Raw genomic sequence first — 19,228 nt, 5'->3', positions numbered from 1 at the left:
GCAGAGGCACAACGCTGAACTTGCTTGGTAGATAAAAGGATCTATACTTTAGCATTACAAGTTCAATGTCCGATGAACCATGCTTTTCAACAACCTGCACATTCCCACACCATCTGTTGTTAATGTACACACACCGCCTTCCCTGGTCTTCGGAGGCCTCTGCAGCGGTCTTCGTGGTGATGGAGTGTGTGTGGAGCAGGAGAACCGAGTTTGGGGTGCTGTCAGAGAACCAGATCTCAGTGATAATAAGAGCACAACATTCTCTTATCTCACGCTGAGTTGTAGTCCTAGTTCTTAGCTTGTCCATCTTATTTGTCAAGAGAACGGACATTAGCCAGCATTGTCCTGTAGCTCAGCCTAGCATGTAGCCCACCTCTCTCCTCGTCTCCCATTGTGGGCGCATCGGTGTTGCTGTGTCCTACTGGCAGGAGTTGCTTGGTCCAGGCAGAGAAAGTCAAAGTTCAAGAGGCAGTGTTGTAAGCTTGTGTTGAACATTGCAAACAAAGTTCTTCCCTGCTGTATCTTACTGTCACACACAAGCTGTGTGTAAGATGCAAAATAACAAAATAAACAAAGTCAGTGTCAGGAGAGCGCAAGCAAACACCAAGTCGACTGTGGGCACCATGTTGAATTGTGAAGCACCTTAATGTGCTTTGAATAAGACACATCCTTTTTAGGCCAGGTATGAAAGGAAGAAAAGATAAATAAAAACTCATTTTTCAACACATTTTAAAAAGAATAAAATTAAGTATAGGAATAAAACCGAGACCAAAAATGACTGCAGTGTATTCTACACATGCCACAAAACTGCAACATCCACAGTTGGATTCCATCCAAGGATATTTATGCATGTCTCTGTGATGTTTCCTTTCTCTGAAGTTTTCAACTATCAAAATGCAAGAGTAATCTTAAAGAAAGGGATATAAATAAATAGCCCTAAATGTTACTGTACTTGCATTTGTAAAAAAATCTTGTCTGCAAAGGGAACATATAACTACACTTAAGTAATGATCAGGAAATGTATATTGAATTTGGAGATAAAAGTAAAGTTACCTCCTTCTCTTCAAATGTTCTCTTGATTGCCCATGAGTGTGTTCTATTAACTCTCTTTTTGGCCAGTTGGGTAAAGACAAAAATGAATTGGTCTGAATGACCAATTCAGAATTGTTTAAAAGTAGTATTAGGCTGATTGTTACGTACTTTATGTGTTATGTTTCCATATCGCCTAAACTTTCAGACCAAGTTCCTACACTATTTAGCTAACTCTATGAAATCAGATTTAATCAGACCTTAAACCCCTATAGTCTTTGTTTCATTTAAAATAAGGTGTGTTGGAAGTACAATGCCAAAATAACTTACAGAAATTTTACTAATTGTAGTATTATTAACTGTACTTAAATTAATTCATATATCAAAAGGTTTAGCCACTTAAACAGATGAACAGCAAAGACATTCTAAAAATGTTTTAATGCTGATGACTTTAATACACCCATATTGTCCACACTATAATGTGACCAATCAACTGATACCCAAAGTGAATTATTTAGAAAAGTAAACTGCAATTTCTTGTCAACTGTGGCACTAACTGAACTCATGTTTTGATGGCTTCAACTGTCACATTTTGTTTGTGATATATCTTTTTCTTGTTTGCCTATCTTCCAGGGAATTATGCTGATAAAGAACATGGATCCAGAAGAGTGGCAAAGAAAATGGTGGTCTAAGGCTGAGGGTTGCTGCTGTAATGCGACACTTCAAAGATCATATAAGTGCGGGAAAACTGGCCACCAAAACTGAATGAAGTCACCGCTAACTGGTGGAAGATCCAGTGTTGGCGCAAAGAACATGCAAAATATAAGGGACCTTTGTTAGAAATAGAGGAATAATTGCAAAAGAGGCAGTCACAAAAATAAAAGATTTAAATACACTGACAGTTGTAGTGGTGTTTCTGTTAGTTTTAAAAAGTGTGGCTCTTGGTGTTACAAGTTATCTGCCTGTTATAGGTTGTAATAATGCCATTTTAAAGGTTAAGTACAAAATATATAAGGTTGAATTATACAAAGAGGCCATCATAACAACAAACTGTAAACCAGCACTTATTTTTTTTTACATGTTATTAATTTATTTTGTTACTTATGCAAAACATGGGTCTTTGAAGTTGGGTAAGATCGAATTTGAGAAAAGCTAAAATCAGTTATTGTCATGACACTTGTGTTGTGTGACAATCTATTGTTAAGCTGTTCGGGCTCCTATCATTGCATTAGTCAGTGTCCACCAACCAACAATGGTGATATTTGAGTTGTACAATGAATAATAATTAAGTCCCATTAACGCTTGGTGGTAGTCAGGTTAATGTGTCATGCATGTTAATGAGCCCAGTTATTTGAAAGTGACGTCATTATCCTTTAAAGTCCCAATAATGTTTGTTTGGACCTTATAAGTCACATAAGGAGGACTGGTCTCCACAAACCACAATAGTCTTTTAGGGTGGTGTATGCTCTGAAGGGGTTATCTGAAGTCTAAAGTGACCGAATTTTTTCAGATTTTTTTTGAGTGTTTTAATCCAACTCCCTTACTCAGTTGTGACCTCAGAAAGGGTGGTCCATCTAACCACCACCGGCTGTTTGGAGAAAAGTCCACAACCCACATGGGAACCCCAGGTGCTGTGTGTGTGTGTGTGTGTGTGTGTTCTCTCTATTAAATGGAATGATGTACAGGGGAAACGAGAATCATCTACCATCTCTCTCAACTCGATTCAACTCTGGGATTCAGGTGACAGTGTGTGTGAGCCGTGCATTAGTGCGTGTGTGCGTGTGTGTGTGTGTGTGTGTGTGTGTGTGTGTGTGTGTGTGTGTGTGTGTGTGTGTGTCATTAAGCGGGTGATTGTCGAGTTAATGTGTATTTATGTTAATGAGCCCAAGTTATTTAAAGGTGGCGTCATTGTCCTTTAAAGTCCCAATAATGTTTGTTTGGACCTTATAAGTCACATAAGGAGGACTGTCTCTATAAACCACAATAATGGTTTTAGGGGTGGTGTATTATCAAGCTCTGAAGAAGGGTGTATCTGAGTCACAAAGTGACCTGAATTTTTTTTCGAGATTTTTTTGAGTGTTTTAATCTAACCCATAGCTCTCTAGGACCTCAGGAGGGTAGTCCAATCTAAACCACCCACGGGCCTGTTTGGAGAAAGTCAGCTAAACCACATAAACCCGTATGTGTGTGTGTGTGTGTGTGTGTGTGTGTGTTCTTCATTAAATGGAATATTTACCGGGGGAGAATCATTAACACCACCATCTCTCAAGCTCTGATTCAACTCTATAGAGTTCAGGAAGGGACAGTGTGTGGCGTGCATTAGTCGTGTGTGTCGTGTGTGTGTGTGTGTGTGTGTGTGTGTGTGTGTGTGTGTGTGTGTGTGTGTGTGTGTGTGTGTGTGTGTGTGTGCGTGCGTATGTGCGTGTGTGTGTGTGTGTGTGTGTGTGTGTGGGGTCTCCATTAGATATGGGATATTTACCAGGGGAGAATTATTGACAACACCATCTTATAAGCTGTGATTCAACTCTAGGATTCAGAAGTACAGTGTGTGTGTGTGTGTGTGTGTGTGTGTGTGTGTGTGTGTGTGTGTGTGTGTGTGTGTGTGTGTGTGTGAATGCGTCACGGGGACCCGTGTAAACGTCCTGTGCCATTAATGTGCTAACGGCGACATTGATGGAATGCTCACATGGCACTAATATTGATCCCTTAAGCTCTGTAACCCGCTTATGATGAATGAGTCAGTGGCTGTTGGATGGCCTATCTTTATACTGTCTGCCACGGGAAGACCTATCTGCATGCAATTAGCATGTTGATGGCATCGCAGTGCGCTTGATGCCGCTGCTGCGCGAGCACAGACAGAATGACAGAGCGAGAGGGAAGGAGCAGACTCGGCTCTGCATTATTCAACAGGATGATCGTGGATGCTGGCAGGGGAGCCGGTGTTAGCCTGGCACTGCCTGACCAATGGGATGCTGCGGCAGCAGCGCTCAACACATCATTTCAGCTCTAGTGTGCCATGAGAAGTATAAGCATGTAGGAGTAAGTGAAGCAGCGCCCACACCTTTGCACGATGCCCGATGCAATTTTCAGGAGTTCATCTTCATCTACTGTGGTGATGCATTTACATGCCATAACATCTGTCAACCTGATGCATTGCTGTAGATCCTGGTGATAACATGGATAATGAGAATATAAGTAAGCAAGCATCAGTCAGGTGGTTGACTGCTCTTAAAACTGGAAGCTGAGACTGATTTGAGTACTCTGAGGCAAACAGAACCACTCAAGGATGAAAGCTCCAATAAACAGTCAATGTCATATAAACATTGAGTCAAATGAGTCACGTAAAGGCTCAGTCCCCCCAAACATCTGATTCTTTTCATTCACTCCTTGTGGTGACTGCAGAGAATTTTGTTTTTATCTGCTAAGGTTGAATAAAAATAAAAAATTCTGCCACCCCAATACTGGTGGTGAATTTGGTTTTGTTTGTGGTGCTCAAAGATTTGAAAAAAAATTATTTAATACATTTAATAGCAACTAAAATTTTTTGGTAGGATGAATTTGAATAATTATGGTGATTCCTTAACTGTCCACCTAGTGCTAGCATCAGGTCAAAATTTGTCTAAAACTAATGTATGAAATCAATGCTTGCATATCATTTTTTGCATGTAAGCATGCTGATGTTAGCTCAAAGACCACTGTGTCTATAAAGGTGCAGTAAGCGATGCTGCGCAAAGGTTGTTGATAATCTGAACTCAACTTCCAAACAAATACAACCCCCCCCTCTCTTCAGAAACTCTCAGCCCCCCAGATTCACAGACAGATTGTTGCTGATTGGCTGGAATAGTGTTTTGTGGCTTGGCTAGGTGACCGTGCAGAGATATTCACTGAATTTGACAAAAAGTGTATTGGATTAGCATCGCTAACTACTCAAAGCGCTTTAACATAGTACAGGAACCATTCACCATTCACACACATTCATACACTGTGGCCGAGGCTTCCGTACAAGGTGCCACCTGCTCATCAGATAAACATTCACACACATTTACACTCCGATGGCGCAAGTCCAGCCTCACAGAGCTGCTAGCATGTCTATGTATACTGTAGGCTCTTGTTTCAATGCTCTATGCTTTAATTCCATACACCTTCATTGTATCAGGGTGGTGGGCAGAAATCTCAGTGACTGATAGTCAGTGAGAATCAATACTCAGATGCCTGTGGCTCACTCATGCGTTGGTCTGTATGTTTGAGTCCTAACAAAGAGCCGAAGTAAGGACCGGAGAACACAAGACACAGCACAGTCTTAAGGACATGTTTCACATTAAAGTAAAGTGATAATCTCAAAGGTTTTCATTTAAATAATTATATTTAGGCACTGTCTTTTGCTGAATGATGTAGTACAATGGTGATTGAGCCTTTTGCAGTATTACGATTTGGGTGTCTATGGTGACATTCCTGGGAAAAATCGTAAGCGCTTTGCTCTTCAGCTCACTTGTGTGTGAAACGGCCCAGGTGCCAACTGCCAATTGACTGACGTCACACAGGCGCCACTGACACAAAACACCTGCAATCACCGCTTATCATAATAGGCGCCACCAACGAAACGGACATCTTCAAAGGTGTAACTTCAACTTAGCGCTTGAAAACGTTATCAAAATCACACACACCAAATCAAAAGAACATAGCTTTTATTAACTTTTTTTTCCAGTCGTAAATGCTAACTTAATGACACAAACTCTTGTTTTGATCAAATATTCGATAGATTTGCCAAATATGCATAAAGTAAAGGCCTATAGCCCAACAGATTGTGGTCCCCTAAGTGTTTGTGTCAGTTGGTCCTCATGGTAACATAAGCCAGTTGAATTATTGATCATAGACTTTGAAACAAACAGTATAGGACGCATCAGTTCACTTAGCTGTTGCCAAGTTGGCAATTACAAGAGGAAGAAGGAGAGACAGAGTGTGAGAGAGAGGCATCATGGAAAGAGAGTATAGAAATAAAGTAAGCGAGCACCAAAGAGTGCAGAGTCAAGGCTATTATTGAATTTGATTATCTCCCAGTCGGGCCGGCTGTAGAGATGCTTTGTCACTTACTTTACATCGAACATCCCAACTGATACACAGAGAGCAGCGAGGAAGGTTGGAGAAAATGTAAACGCTGCAAGTGTGTGTGTTTGTGTAGTGCAGAGCTTGTGTGTGTGTGCTGTAGATCTGAGGTAGTGTAGATGAAGAGGATGTTTCTCAATGGGAAACCTCTTTTTTTCTTCTTTCCATTTTTCTCCATGTCCAGACAAGCATCAATATAACGAGGAATCAAGACTTTCTCCATGCAGCGTCTTTAATCAAAGGGGAAGAAAAGAGGGGCCGTTTCACTACATGACTGTAATCAATGGATGCACGGCCCTTAATCAGCTGCAGGCTGACAGGGGCACTCGGAAGTGCACACACACACACGCACACACACCAGTTTGAGCCTCATTTGCATGTAAATCAGAGCTTTTTGGAGCTGAGATGAGATGTAGCACAGGAATAAGCTGCTCTCTCATACGATCACCTTGGCCTAATTGGTCACACACATAACTATTTACATGTTTCAAAGATTACAAAATGTATGTTAAACTGGTGTCACACAAAATTAGGCAGAGAAAGAGAAAAACGCCATGCAATTACATGTGACAGCCTCGCTATGTCTGGTCTTGCACGCTCTGCTGCTCACATCTCCATGCAGCTGCAGCCAAACTCACATTTTGTGAACATTGTTCAAACCATAGGGAGCTAAAGGGGCACACCTTTATGTCAGCGTTTACAAATGCATGCATATTAGCATCATAATGTGGCTACTTTGATCAAATTATGGGTTATGTTAAAGCCTTGTGTATCATGGTATCCTAACCAAATATTATTCAAATCACATGCTTTGCAGTGGTTAATTTCAAAGGCCTTATAACACACTCGAAATTCGTTAACTAAGCCTTTTGTGTCTGTACTGAAAAGAAGAAATGAGTGGTAGGACTAAAATATCATCAAAGACACTGCAGGAACGCAGAAACTCAAAAATTGTCTCAGTTTATAATGCATAATGCAAACTCTGGTAGAAAGCATCCCCAAACCTCTGTGAAAACGTCCAACCATTATCTGTAACAATAGTAACGTACTGTAACTCCAGATTCTATGAGTATACACACAACCGGCACATATGGTTACTTCGCTAAAACTCAAGGCTGCGCCCCCTTCTGGGGGATAGAAAACAGATGGTCCCATAGAAATCAATGCAATTTGACGTGTGTTTGGATCATAACTTTGACAAATGTGTGTGGATTTATGTATGTTTATATTGTGACATTGCCTGAACCTGAGCATTCACGATACGTTAATAAACTAAGTTTGATCGCCGCTGGTCTGGTCTACAGCCTGGAGCCAAAGCCCATCTATCAGGATCTATTTTAGGACATGGCAAGAGGACAAAGACCGGGGTTTTTGGATGTATTGTTGGTGCAAAACTACTCAGCAACCTTTCGGCATAGTTATTAATTCAAAACGGTTTGTTTAAAGTAAAAGTTTGGAGCGATTTACATTTCCTCTGTCGTTACGCTGTTGTCGTCTATGGGGAACAAGGGATCGTTTTCCCCTAAAAGTGGGCGTGAATCTGTTCAGAGACATTCTATGACGTTGCGCCGGTTGTGCATATAGGCATAGCAGTCTAACAGTGTTGGAATGTAACTTAGTACATTTACTCCAGTACTGTACTTAAGTATGCATTTGAGGTACTTGTACTTTACTTGAGTCTTTTCTTTTCATGACACTTTCTACTTCTACTCCGCTACATTTCAGAAAGAAATATTGTACTTTTTACTCCACTAGATTCATCTGACTAATTCATCTGAGTTACTAGTTACTTTACAAATTAAGATTGTTGCACACAAAACACATGTAGTTTATAAAATATGATGTTTTATTATACATTAAACTACCCAACAATGTATAGACCTAGATGTCCAGCTGAAATGATGAGACCATTAAACACTCAGTGGATTGACAGAACTGTTTGGATTGTTTCCAGTTTCTAAAATGAGAGGATTTTTCTGCATCGAGTACTTTTACTTTTAATACTTTAAGTACATTTTTGATGATACTTATATACTTTTACTTAAGTAACATTTTCAATGCAGGACTTTTACTTGTAATGGTGTTTTTACAGTGGGGTGTTAGTAGCCTACTTTTACTTAGCCTAAGTAAAGGATCTGAATACTTCTTCCACCACTTCTATCTGAAAGCTATTGCTATTGGGTAGCAATAGCAATAGCTCTCAGAGGGAGAGAGAGACTCTTAAAGTGTGAAGCCTATTTGAAATAGAAGTGCTTATCCTTTTTGGGGTCGCTGGAGCCACCGATCCCAGCTGAGATAGGGCGAGAAGGGAGGTACACCCTGGACAGGTCGCCAGACTATCACATACAGGGGTGACACATAGAGACAGACAACCATTCACGTTCCCAGACAGACCAAAATGAAAGATGCTTACAGAATCTTGGTACTTTTGCACAGTGTGTAACTTCAATTTTTAAGGTTTGTGTCTTGAGTATTTCTCTTTTTATGCTACTTTATACAATACTTATTTCAGAGAGAATTGTTGTGCGTTTTACTCCATTTCATTTTTTGACAGCTATGTCAAAGCTTATGTTTACCTTTTGGAGTTTGCCTGGTAACCTTACGGTGATGACAAGACTCCAGGAAGTCACTTTGTTTAGCCAAGAAATAGTCAAGGACGTAACCCACCTGAAACCACAAAGTGATGTTTTTACATTTGATTTTTTAAGGTCTGAACAAAGAACGTAAATGGTGTTAATTAGTGAGCTTTACAGGTGCTGGTAAGCAGATTTTGTTACCCTCGGACAGATTCAGGGTAGCTGTTTCTCCATGTTTCCGGTCATGATGCTTAGCTAAGCTGACCGGCTGTTGCTTCCAGTGTCATATTGAACGGACAGATATGGCAGTGGTATTGATATTGTCATCTAACTCTTGGAAGGAAATCAAATCACCAAGTTATGTTTTGGTTAGGTTTAGGCACAAAAAGATCATGGTACATATCAGTCTGCTTTAAGTCTTTCCTGTGCTGATTGACCAATGCTTTTTTCTCCGTTAATGCGCCAGTGTGAGATTCTACAGGCTTATTGACAAGAAGTCTAGGATTTATTTAACTGAAATCATCATGGCACTGTTGTTAAACAATGTCACCATATTACAGGTTTTGTGTCTGCACATACCGAGGTTTAGTAAATTAACTTAAACTTTACAGATGCATTCCGATACTCTAATTAAACAGACTGCCAAATTAATCTTTAAGCCTAAGTACTTTGATTCAGTTAATGTGGAAGAGAAAGGGACAGGCTCGTATTGCAGGTGTCAGTACCTGGATAGGACTAATGCTTCTTTTTGTTGAAGCACCGCACTGACAGCTTACCAATTAATCACGCCAGGGGGAAATCTAGCTGTTTCAATATGCAAATAGTCTCAACGAGACACATGAAAACTAGGCTCAGCATAGCAATTACGCTGATCTTCTGCTGATGGCTTTCCGGTGAAGAGGTTTCATGGGGGAAAAAGCACCACAATATGAATCCAAACAACTAACAGAGCATTGAGCTCTTGTGGCAAATAAGCATGTGGTATTTTCCAAGTGCTACCACAATGCTAAAACTGAGAAACATACGGAAAACCTTATTTATACAGCACTTCCGAAAGACCTGGGTAACAAAGTGCTTCACAGAAAGTAACACAGGGGAGAGTATACAGTGCATACAGAGGAAAAGACAGGATCCTTGAATGAATTAATTAAATAAACATCAGCAAGAGCATTTATAATTTGCCTAAAGAAAAAATCAGGACATCATACCATTTGTGCAATAAAACTGCTTTGTGCTGGTTTTTGTAAAGTAGCATCAACGTATTTGAGCAAACACAACGATGTTTTCACAGAGAAAGAGAGGCATCAATACGGATGAATTGCAGTACGTTTGTATGCAGCCTTGAAAGCATGAAAAGCGATTAATGCAAGAAAAAGAAACATGTGGGACGTGTCTTCTGAATTTGTCTTAAAATGCTCAACAATAACATGACTTAAACATACTACTCTTCATATGTTTTGCATAATCACATGGACATAATCAGAATATGTCATACATATGGCTTAAACCTCATTTGCATCACATTATTATTAGATATTTTTTGGTGACCAGTCATGTAAATGTAGCTGTAGATGTAGAAAATGTCCATATACGATACTACTGGATTTTCACGAACCAATATTATCTGCAGAAAAGTAACTTGAGCAAAAAGCAGAGGACAGGATAGATAAGAGAGTATGTTAATGTCAACCTCAATTGTGCGCAGTGAGCCTTAAAAAGTAAAGGATGGATGGAAAGTGTAGAGAATGGGTGAGAAATAGTGTTTGGCTAGCAGCCTGATCACCTGAGGGACAGAAGACAATGAGAGAGCTATGGAAGGGATCAAAGGAAGAGCGCGAAGGATCAAGCGTGGAATAGATTGTCAGGTAAATCCCCTTATTTACACAGACAGCCTTGAGAGCCTATCTTGTGAAGCGTTGTACCAGCCCTTAGGAATCAATCCTTAGCTAGGCTATATGTGTCAGGGTTCAAGCTTGTACAGCAACATGGATGTTTTTGATAGATGTTACATGGCTTTTGAGGAATACAAAACAAGTGCTGCAGTACAACCAAGGGGCAATCTCCCATGCTGAGCAATGACGCACATGCGGAAGTGCCAAAAACTACAGTTCAGTGAGTGGCCGCTTGAGGCAGGCCCCAGAAGAAAGTCAATTTCCATAGACCCCCACGTTAAAAATGGCCAACTTTACAGCAGAACATGTTTACAGCCTGGTTCGAAAAACGGTTTTGGTCTATATAGCTAAGTTTACCATTCATGACAACTCTGTTATTTTTTTTATAACACATTAGATTAAGTTATATTCAGGATTAAAGTTCTGCATAAATTAGGTGTGGTCACTTTGATAGACAGGTGCATTTAGTGAGACGAGGCTAGCTCTGCAGCTATGCTCTCCGACACTACAACTAGCTAAAGCTAATTCGACTCACTGCACTTGACCTACCGGCCGTGTTTTTGCCTTTTGGACAATTTTCAAGCAAATATCCAACGCATAATATGGCTTGGTGTACGTTATGATTGTACTAATGGATCCTCCTAAGAAGTCTATGCTCCAGTTCTTTCTGTCAGTGAAATTCTAATATATTTTTCAACGTTTCTGAGCATTATTAGCATGTTAATTAGCCATACACAGAAGCGAGGGACGCTAACGGTATGCTAAACCGGCTTGCACCGAATCTTAAACGTAATTTGTAGTGTTTAAATGTAGAGTGATAACACTCAAAACAAAGGGTGTTTGTTTGAGGTTGGAAAATAAATAGTCACTAAGTTATTACCATCAACTGCAGGAACCGAGTTAACAGCGCGGCGAAGCTTTGCACCTCGCCGAGAGAAGCAGCTCCCGGCCTGGTTTGGGGCTCCGCTGCTCCGCCTTTCATTTAGTCAGTCATGGATGTAAAATAAGACCAGTGACATTATTTTTATTATATAACTACTAAAATAGGCATTTTAGATTAGGCCATATTTCATTTTAGCTGAAATAATTTGATTATGAACGGTTGAACATTGAAGTAATTCAAGTTGTATTGTTTGCAGTAAAGACGTCTTTGAAGGCGGTTACCCAGCACATTTATACCTGTTTGTATTGTTTCCCTCTAACGGTTAGGTGATCCAGACCGGCTGGACCACACTTTGAAAGTCATCACTTGTTTTAAGACATAAAAAACTTTGCCAAATCGTGACACTTGGTTGTTATTCATCAGTTCTATTATTATGATCACGGTTACACATTTTTCATTTATTGAAAGTACAAAGTGCATACAAAACAACTTGTGAATTGGTAACCTTTTAAAATGAGTATTAATGCTTGTCTTTTTCTGGAATGTGTTATTTGCTTGTACTTTGAATTGACAGATCTGAATATGAAATTAACATTTTCAGTCAGTAAAGATAAAAGCAGAGTATTCTAAAACTATACAACAGTAAACATCCTAACATCAGTTACATAAAATCAACAGAATTGGCCTGTACAAGTGAAATTATGCCCAAGATGTGCCCTGAGAGTCCATGAGGCTGTAGGGGGGAAATGGGATAAAGTGTGTGATTGCAGGGATGAAGAAGAGCAAAGGTGGTTAACATGTTATTGCTGCAGATGTTATTTAACTAACCATAATGAACATAAAAACACAATTTAAGCTACAAACAAATGTAGCCATAACACGGCTGACAAATATCCAGCCAGCCTTCCACCTGCACCTTTGGGTAAGTAAAAAAAATAACATGAGCTTAATGCCACGGTGCTGGAGATGAAGCTGGTCCTCCGTCACAGGGATCAGCTTGATTCTGGTGCTGCCACGTGACGTGCGTGTATTATGTGTATAGTGTGTGTGTGGTAGGTTTGTGTGGTAGGTTTGTTCGCTACGTCACCTGCACACCTGTGTGTATGTGTGCTAATCAGAGGTTAGGGAGCGTTTGGTATTCATGGAATGGACCACCGGAGGAAAATAGGGGAGGCTCATGTCTTTTTATTCTTTGTTGAGGGGAGGGTCATCCAAAATGTATTAGTGGCTTGTTTGGTGCATATTTATCCATGTAGCTCTTAGTCTCGGCCCCCCCTCAACAAAGAATAAAAAGACATGACCCTCCCCTATTTTCCTCCGGTGGTTCATTCCATAATGTCCCTTAAGCTGGGCAACTTGTCTCCAGTAGCCCAACGAGCAGCATGACAACAGGGCTAGTGGAGAATAGCTTATCCTAGACTAGCTTCTTAGCTATTGCTAGCTTGGGAGCTTTGAGCAAGGTGGCCATAGTTTCAGCAACCAGGCTTCTACCTACCTCTGACTTCTGACACAAAGGTAGTGTATTTAGCTACAAGTATTTAGCCACGATTTGGCTAACAGCAAAAGTGTAAGTGAAATATACTTAACATATGGATCAACAGCAGAAAAAAATGGTAGGCTGCAAGAGTGGTTTGACTAAATTTGACTGATGTTTTGACAAATTTCAACATGTTTTTTCACTGTGACTCTGTGCCACAATTGTAATCCATTGTACCTCAATGAAGGAGCCAAATGTTTAAAGCCACTTTGCATGCCTACAAAGGATCAGTTTGTAACACTCTAAGATTGTGGGTGAAGTATTGTATAGTATAGTCGGCTACAGCACGATGCTCTGGTATTGGCGAGATAAGCAATGGACGTCCAGTCAGAAACCAATGCAATTAGCAGGGAAAAAAAGGGAATTATTTCAGCTGTCTTGTTAAATGTCTAAATGAATGAACCAACAGCTTGTTCTAAAGCCACTTTGTATTTGCATGTTCCTCCATCCCTGTCAAAATTAAGTATGCAGTTGAATAGAACATAACACAGCACTGGAGTTCTGTTTGTCATTTATTCTACATTTAAAAGCCCTTCAACCAATTTCCTCACACAGATGGCACAGCAAATGCGATCAGGGATACCAGCACAATTGTCTCCATCACTCTGCAGCCATTTGTAACCCATATCAGTGATTTTCTTGGCAAACAGAAAACACTCAACCAAATCAGAGGCTTATTGCATCCTCTTAAAATTCAATAGCTGGTATGAAATTGGATATTCTTAGGAGTCAGATGAACACTTCAGTGCAGAGCTGATGAGCACATTCACTCACTTTTACGTCTGGTGACTTGAATTACAACCAGCAGAGTAAGAACATCTATCATTAGCGCATTAGTGCGAGCGGAAATCAAATATTGATGTCACTTGGAAAGGGCTATATAGGTGAATGCGGTGCACGTGTGGATTACAGCAATTAAAAATTAAGGGATAATTATTCATCTCATACCTTTTGTTTTCTGCCACCTGCATGCTCTTGCGGTCATTGTCAGCGCGCCGTCTGAAAACATTTCCCCACAGCTTTTACATTGCTTATTTCCCGATAACCACACAGAGGCTTTACAAAATGAACCATTGATCACAGAGGAGAAAAATAAAGTAGTATAGATCAGGCGGCTAATTTGAATATGAATGAAGTGTCGGATCAATGAGTGACCATGCAGCACCTCTTCACACACGAGTCAACAAAACCAATATGGGTGGGGAAAATGGGAGATTTTCTGTATTGAAAGACATGATGCACACAAACACAAACGACACAAATGTTTTCTTGACTTTTCGCTCTTGTGCCACTGTATTATTGTTCCAAGGTGGACTTTTGTGGGACTTTTGCGTGGACTTTTGCGTTTCCTTCATTCTTCATTCTCTTCTCTTCCCTCTTAATGCTACACATATTTTCAGTAGAAGTCACAAGACTATTGGCTGTGGATGAAGGACGAAAGTTGAAAAGTGTTGTAAAGGTTTAGTTTGGTTCTGCGCTTTATGTGATAAAACAAGAGATATAGAGCTACTGCTCCTTACAAGCTTTCCAAATTGGAGCATGACAATGAATAACGCAGACCTACTTTTCATTTGCATATGCTGATGGTGTTAATGGTATTTTTTTCATTTCACAAATTGATTAATCATGTATTACATAAATGTTCCAAAATTGTTCCAAGAGCCTAAGATGACGTCTTCAAATTGGTTGTTTTGTCAGAAAAATTATAGAAAACCCAAAGATATTCAATTATTTAAATATGAATGTTATTTAAACAAATGTTTTGCATATTTCTTTAAATAATGATCAATAAATTAACTAAATCAACAACAAAGTATATATTTTTTTTCTTTTAATTCATTCTTTCAGCATTAGTTATCTTTGGAAAAAAACGTAGAGGAATTAAAAGATCGAAAAAGTGGGCAGACAAATTAGGCCCTCAATGGAATTTCAGGAGTTTTAGAACCCAATTCAACATACAGACTAAATTCACCTCAACATTCCAGCGTCCAGAGTCATTCATTTCAAATTGCAAATTGCCAGTCTCAATCAGAGAAATAACACTCACATTAAAAAAAACTGAAGTTTGATGCCAAATGTGATGCAGTCTGTAAGAGGGGACAACGTTTGTATTTCCTCAGGAAGTTAAAGCTTTAGTGAGTAACTTTTTTATAATAATAAAAGTCTGTTACATCCAAGGCATCGCCAAATGAGTTGCTACAAAGCTAATTAACACTATCGGCTCCACAAAACTCTCTCTTTATATAATCCTCCGTGTCCTCCTTGGCTACTAGCAACTGTGTGGAGGAGGGGTGGGGGGTTGAAGCGCGATCACGGAAGGCTTGTACCATGTGGATGCACCGACAGAATTGTCATGACTTAGAATTCCTCATGGGGGAGACAGAAACTACGCACTATAGCTTTAAACACTTTTAATGTAGATAGGAAAATGATGTCTTTATTTTATAAGTCCTTTGTTGTTTCTGTAATTACTTTTGCCATGCTTGCTTGGTACGGTAACCTGAACATCAGGGACAAAAACCTCCTAATCCATGTTGTAAAGGTGGCTGGCAAGGTTTCCCACAGTCCCCCTTGATGGCTATCTTTGACCAGCAAGTACTTTGCAAGGCCTGATCTATATTAGACTACACAAACCACCCCCTTCGCTCTGAGTTCGTAACACACCCCTCAGGCCGTAGATTACGGTACTGAGTACTCCGGTTTAAGCAAGCAAGCAATAGGAGTAAAAACTCCTTTGTTCCAAGTGCAATAACTCGGCTTTATTTGCACATATAATGTTTTTGGAGATTGCTCCTGTGGTGTAAAATTGTGTTGTATATATTACATACAGGAAACATTTTTGTACTTTACGTCTTTGTATTGTTGTTTTGTTCATTTGTATGTTGTTTGAATGTGTTTTTTTTATCTTGCACTCCTGACTGCAGATCAAGTTTCCCATTTGGGATAATAAAGGGATTGAACTAAACTGAACAGAACTACATTTGCACCATTTTTATTATCCAAACTACCTAACTTTCCCATCTCCGACCCGTGGGAGAAAAACTGGAGGTGTGATCTTCCCGCTGTGCGGCGACAGAGTGAGTCACTGCACTACATTCGAAAATAAACCAAAGCAGTGCATTTGAACAGAAACTATGCAGCCTCATTAGAACGACAGCAGACAAACAAAAACAATCCCACAACCAATTAAGTTACACATAAAAATGCTGCTGCACCAAAAAAAGCCAATTACTCTAAGATCGGCGTGAAGCTTTTAAACAAGTCTACATGGACGTAGGTTGCGCTAAGGTTGCCTATGTGGTAGATTTATGCCTGTATGATTTTGGGAACATTGCTGCAGTGCCCTAAAATACTTAATTTTTCTGTGGGAGTGACACCAGCTCAATATTTACGATCAACGCATTCTCACGAACGGGTCCGTATGATATTTCACTAAAATGTATCCACAACAAAACGTATGCTATCCAAAACAATAAAAATAAATACACAAAAAAAAAACGTATGCTATCCTACGAAGTTAGGAGAGCACCTGGTGGTGACGGCGGTTGGTCACGTGGCGCTGGCTGGCTACGAGCTCCATGACACCGAGCGGCAGTCGCTAGTTGTTTAAGCTGCTACAGAGCTCGGTCGTTATCAGCGGCAGTTAGCAGATGTGCCGAAAATGGGCGACTTTGAGCCGGATACAGAGCACCGCAAGCTGCCGCTCATTTCGCCGAAGATTATAGTTAAATTTAGTCCATAAAATATAAGCATGTTGCCGCGACGAAAGTTAAGATTAGGCACCAAAACAACTAGTTAAGATTAGGAAAAAGATTGTGGTTTGGATTAAAACTCTCCCAAGGAACATGCATTTCCTGGGTGAAAGACTTTAGTTTTCCCCTGGAAGCGAACTTCGCTCCCTGGCTTGAATGTCCTGTATGTTAACGCCCACCCATCCACCCCGACCTGCTCCCTACGCGGCCAGTCGCGTTCTGATATAGCGGCCGTCAATGTAGTGAACAAAAAAAACGTTGAATGCTTACAGTGCTCAACTTTTCGTAGCTTTCTGAACAAATAGTTAATGAGAAAAGGCTCTTACGATAAGGACAGTCTAAAACCTAATTATGATGTAGCTGTTTATAAGAAAATTATCTTTTTGTAAGATCAACTTTTAATCTAAATCTTTTATGCATAATCTCAAATTTACACATTCAAAGTTCCTCCAGCCCTTTGTAGCATCAGTAAAGTTTCTTTGAATTCACTTTTCTGACAGTGAACTAAAAAGAAGAATAGCTCAGTTCTTCTCCATCATAGATCACTGTCTCTGTGTGATATTGCCTAAAATATTGGGAGGCGTTTCTTTGTGAGAAAATGTCAGTTTCAATTTGTCCTCTGTTGCTGAAAATCTTCTTGTAACTGCATTTCAGCAGCTGAAAGAAAAGGTATTAACATGTCAACACTTGTTTTTTTTCAAGCAAATGACACACTTTTATTCATATGGCAGAACTGTTTTTTTTTGTTGTCTAAGTTAGGAAGTGGACTTTGTGAGATTAGATCCAACATAACAGTCAGATCATGTAGTTTAGAGAGGACACATATAAGCACAAATGTAGTTTTTCTGCTGCAAAAGCTTCCTGTGCTGAAACGATTGGTGATGCAATTTTTTCTGCTTCATTCCCTCAACCCTTCTCTCTGTCTCGTGATAGAAATCTATATAGCATAACTGCACGCTCACTCTGTTCATGATAACATAGCATGAGCCTGTGGCTACATAAGTACGTAGTCATCATAAAGCAGGGGTGTTTGACGTTTTTTAGGCCAAGGACGCCTTAGCTGAAAGAGAGTCAGAGTACGGACCCCCTACTACAGATACTGTGTAAAATTAACAGTGGTGGAAGTATTCAGATCATTTACTCCAGTTAAAGTAATAATACCACATTGTAAAAATACTGCGGTGAAAATACTTAAGAAGTATGTAAGTGTAATTTATTTTTTTATTTTTCACATTATGCAAAATAGCCAAAAATTCCATCAGTGCGGACCTCTATGGTCCAAGTGGCTTTGTTGTAGAGCACAGTGAGCTGCATATGTGTGAGAAATTTCAAGTCAATCGGCCTTACGGATAAGCATCAGTTTAAAAATCATTATCATTATTATACTGTAATTGAGTCTTTAGTTTTCTAAAAATGTAATTTCAATTAAATGATCTGGTAACTAAACACAGATACCTTCTGAAGCCAAAAGTCCTATTTGTCCAGCAAACTGAGAATTATAAATGGTGGTAGTCTGGGGAACTCCTCCCGACTGCTAATATTAGTTCATAGTTAATTGACATTACAGTTTCAAGGGAAAGCCATCTGTCTTCTTACATATCAGTCCATAGCAGTTTTCTCCCAAAGTGAGTGCTGCAAGGACTGAAAAAAGTGAAGTATGTATTAAAAAGATTTTGGAATGGAACATCCCTAACATTCATTAGCTGGCTGAGGCAGGGAATCAGGCTGCTTGTATGTGTAATTTAAAAATGCAAGTGGGAGATGTCAACATGAGTAATCAGTAACTAATTTACAAGCACCATATTGATTTGCTGCAGCACAGAACACAGTTGCTGGTGTTTGAAAAATAAATGTTTAGCTTTTATTGTGTTCTGTTTTAAGCCACGAGGGAAAGCAATAAATGTGGAGGACGGGTGTTGAGAATAACTGTGGGCAATATTAATAATATTTTCTATAACGGTATACCCCCACCCAAATACCCAACAAATCAGGCTACTCAACAGCACCAATGCAGAAATCCTGTAAATCAAATCTGGTCCTGCTCATTGATTTGGAAAGCCACCCTGTCATAAGCAGTATAGCAACATTCAAATCACTTTTATCTCTAGAAATATAATAATACATAATTTAATTTTCTCTCAGGCTAATAGTAATCTTTTTTATTTTCTAATAAACGTGTTACAACTGTAATTTAGAACAAAGACGGAAGCTCAGAAGTCAGCTTTAAGGATTCCAAACTTTATTGGAAAATCGAGAATTGGGTGGTGACAAATATACATGATAATGGTTATACAAGTTACTTATAATATGTGGTTAAAGGTTATGTGGACACTACCAAACTATGTAGCCTAACAATTACCTTTGAGACCCAACTTGAAATGCAGAAATGTCATTATTCATTCAAGGCCAACAGTGGTGAATGTTCTCTAGTAAAATGACTCCTTGTGAAAGCTAAG

The sequence above is a fragment of the Perca fluviatilis genome, chromosome 19 (genome assembly GCF_010015445.1).
Source record: "Perca fluviatilis chromosome 19, GENO_Pfluv_1.0, whole genome shotgun sequence".
Taxonomy (NCBI): domain Eukaryota; kingdom Metazoa; phylum Chordata; class Actinopteri; order Perciformes; family Percidae; genus Perca; species Perca fluviatilis.
The sequence above is the reverse complement of the archived record's forward strand: the minus strand, read 5'-3'. Positions refer to the sequence as shown.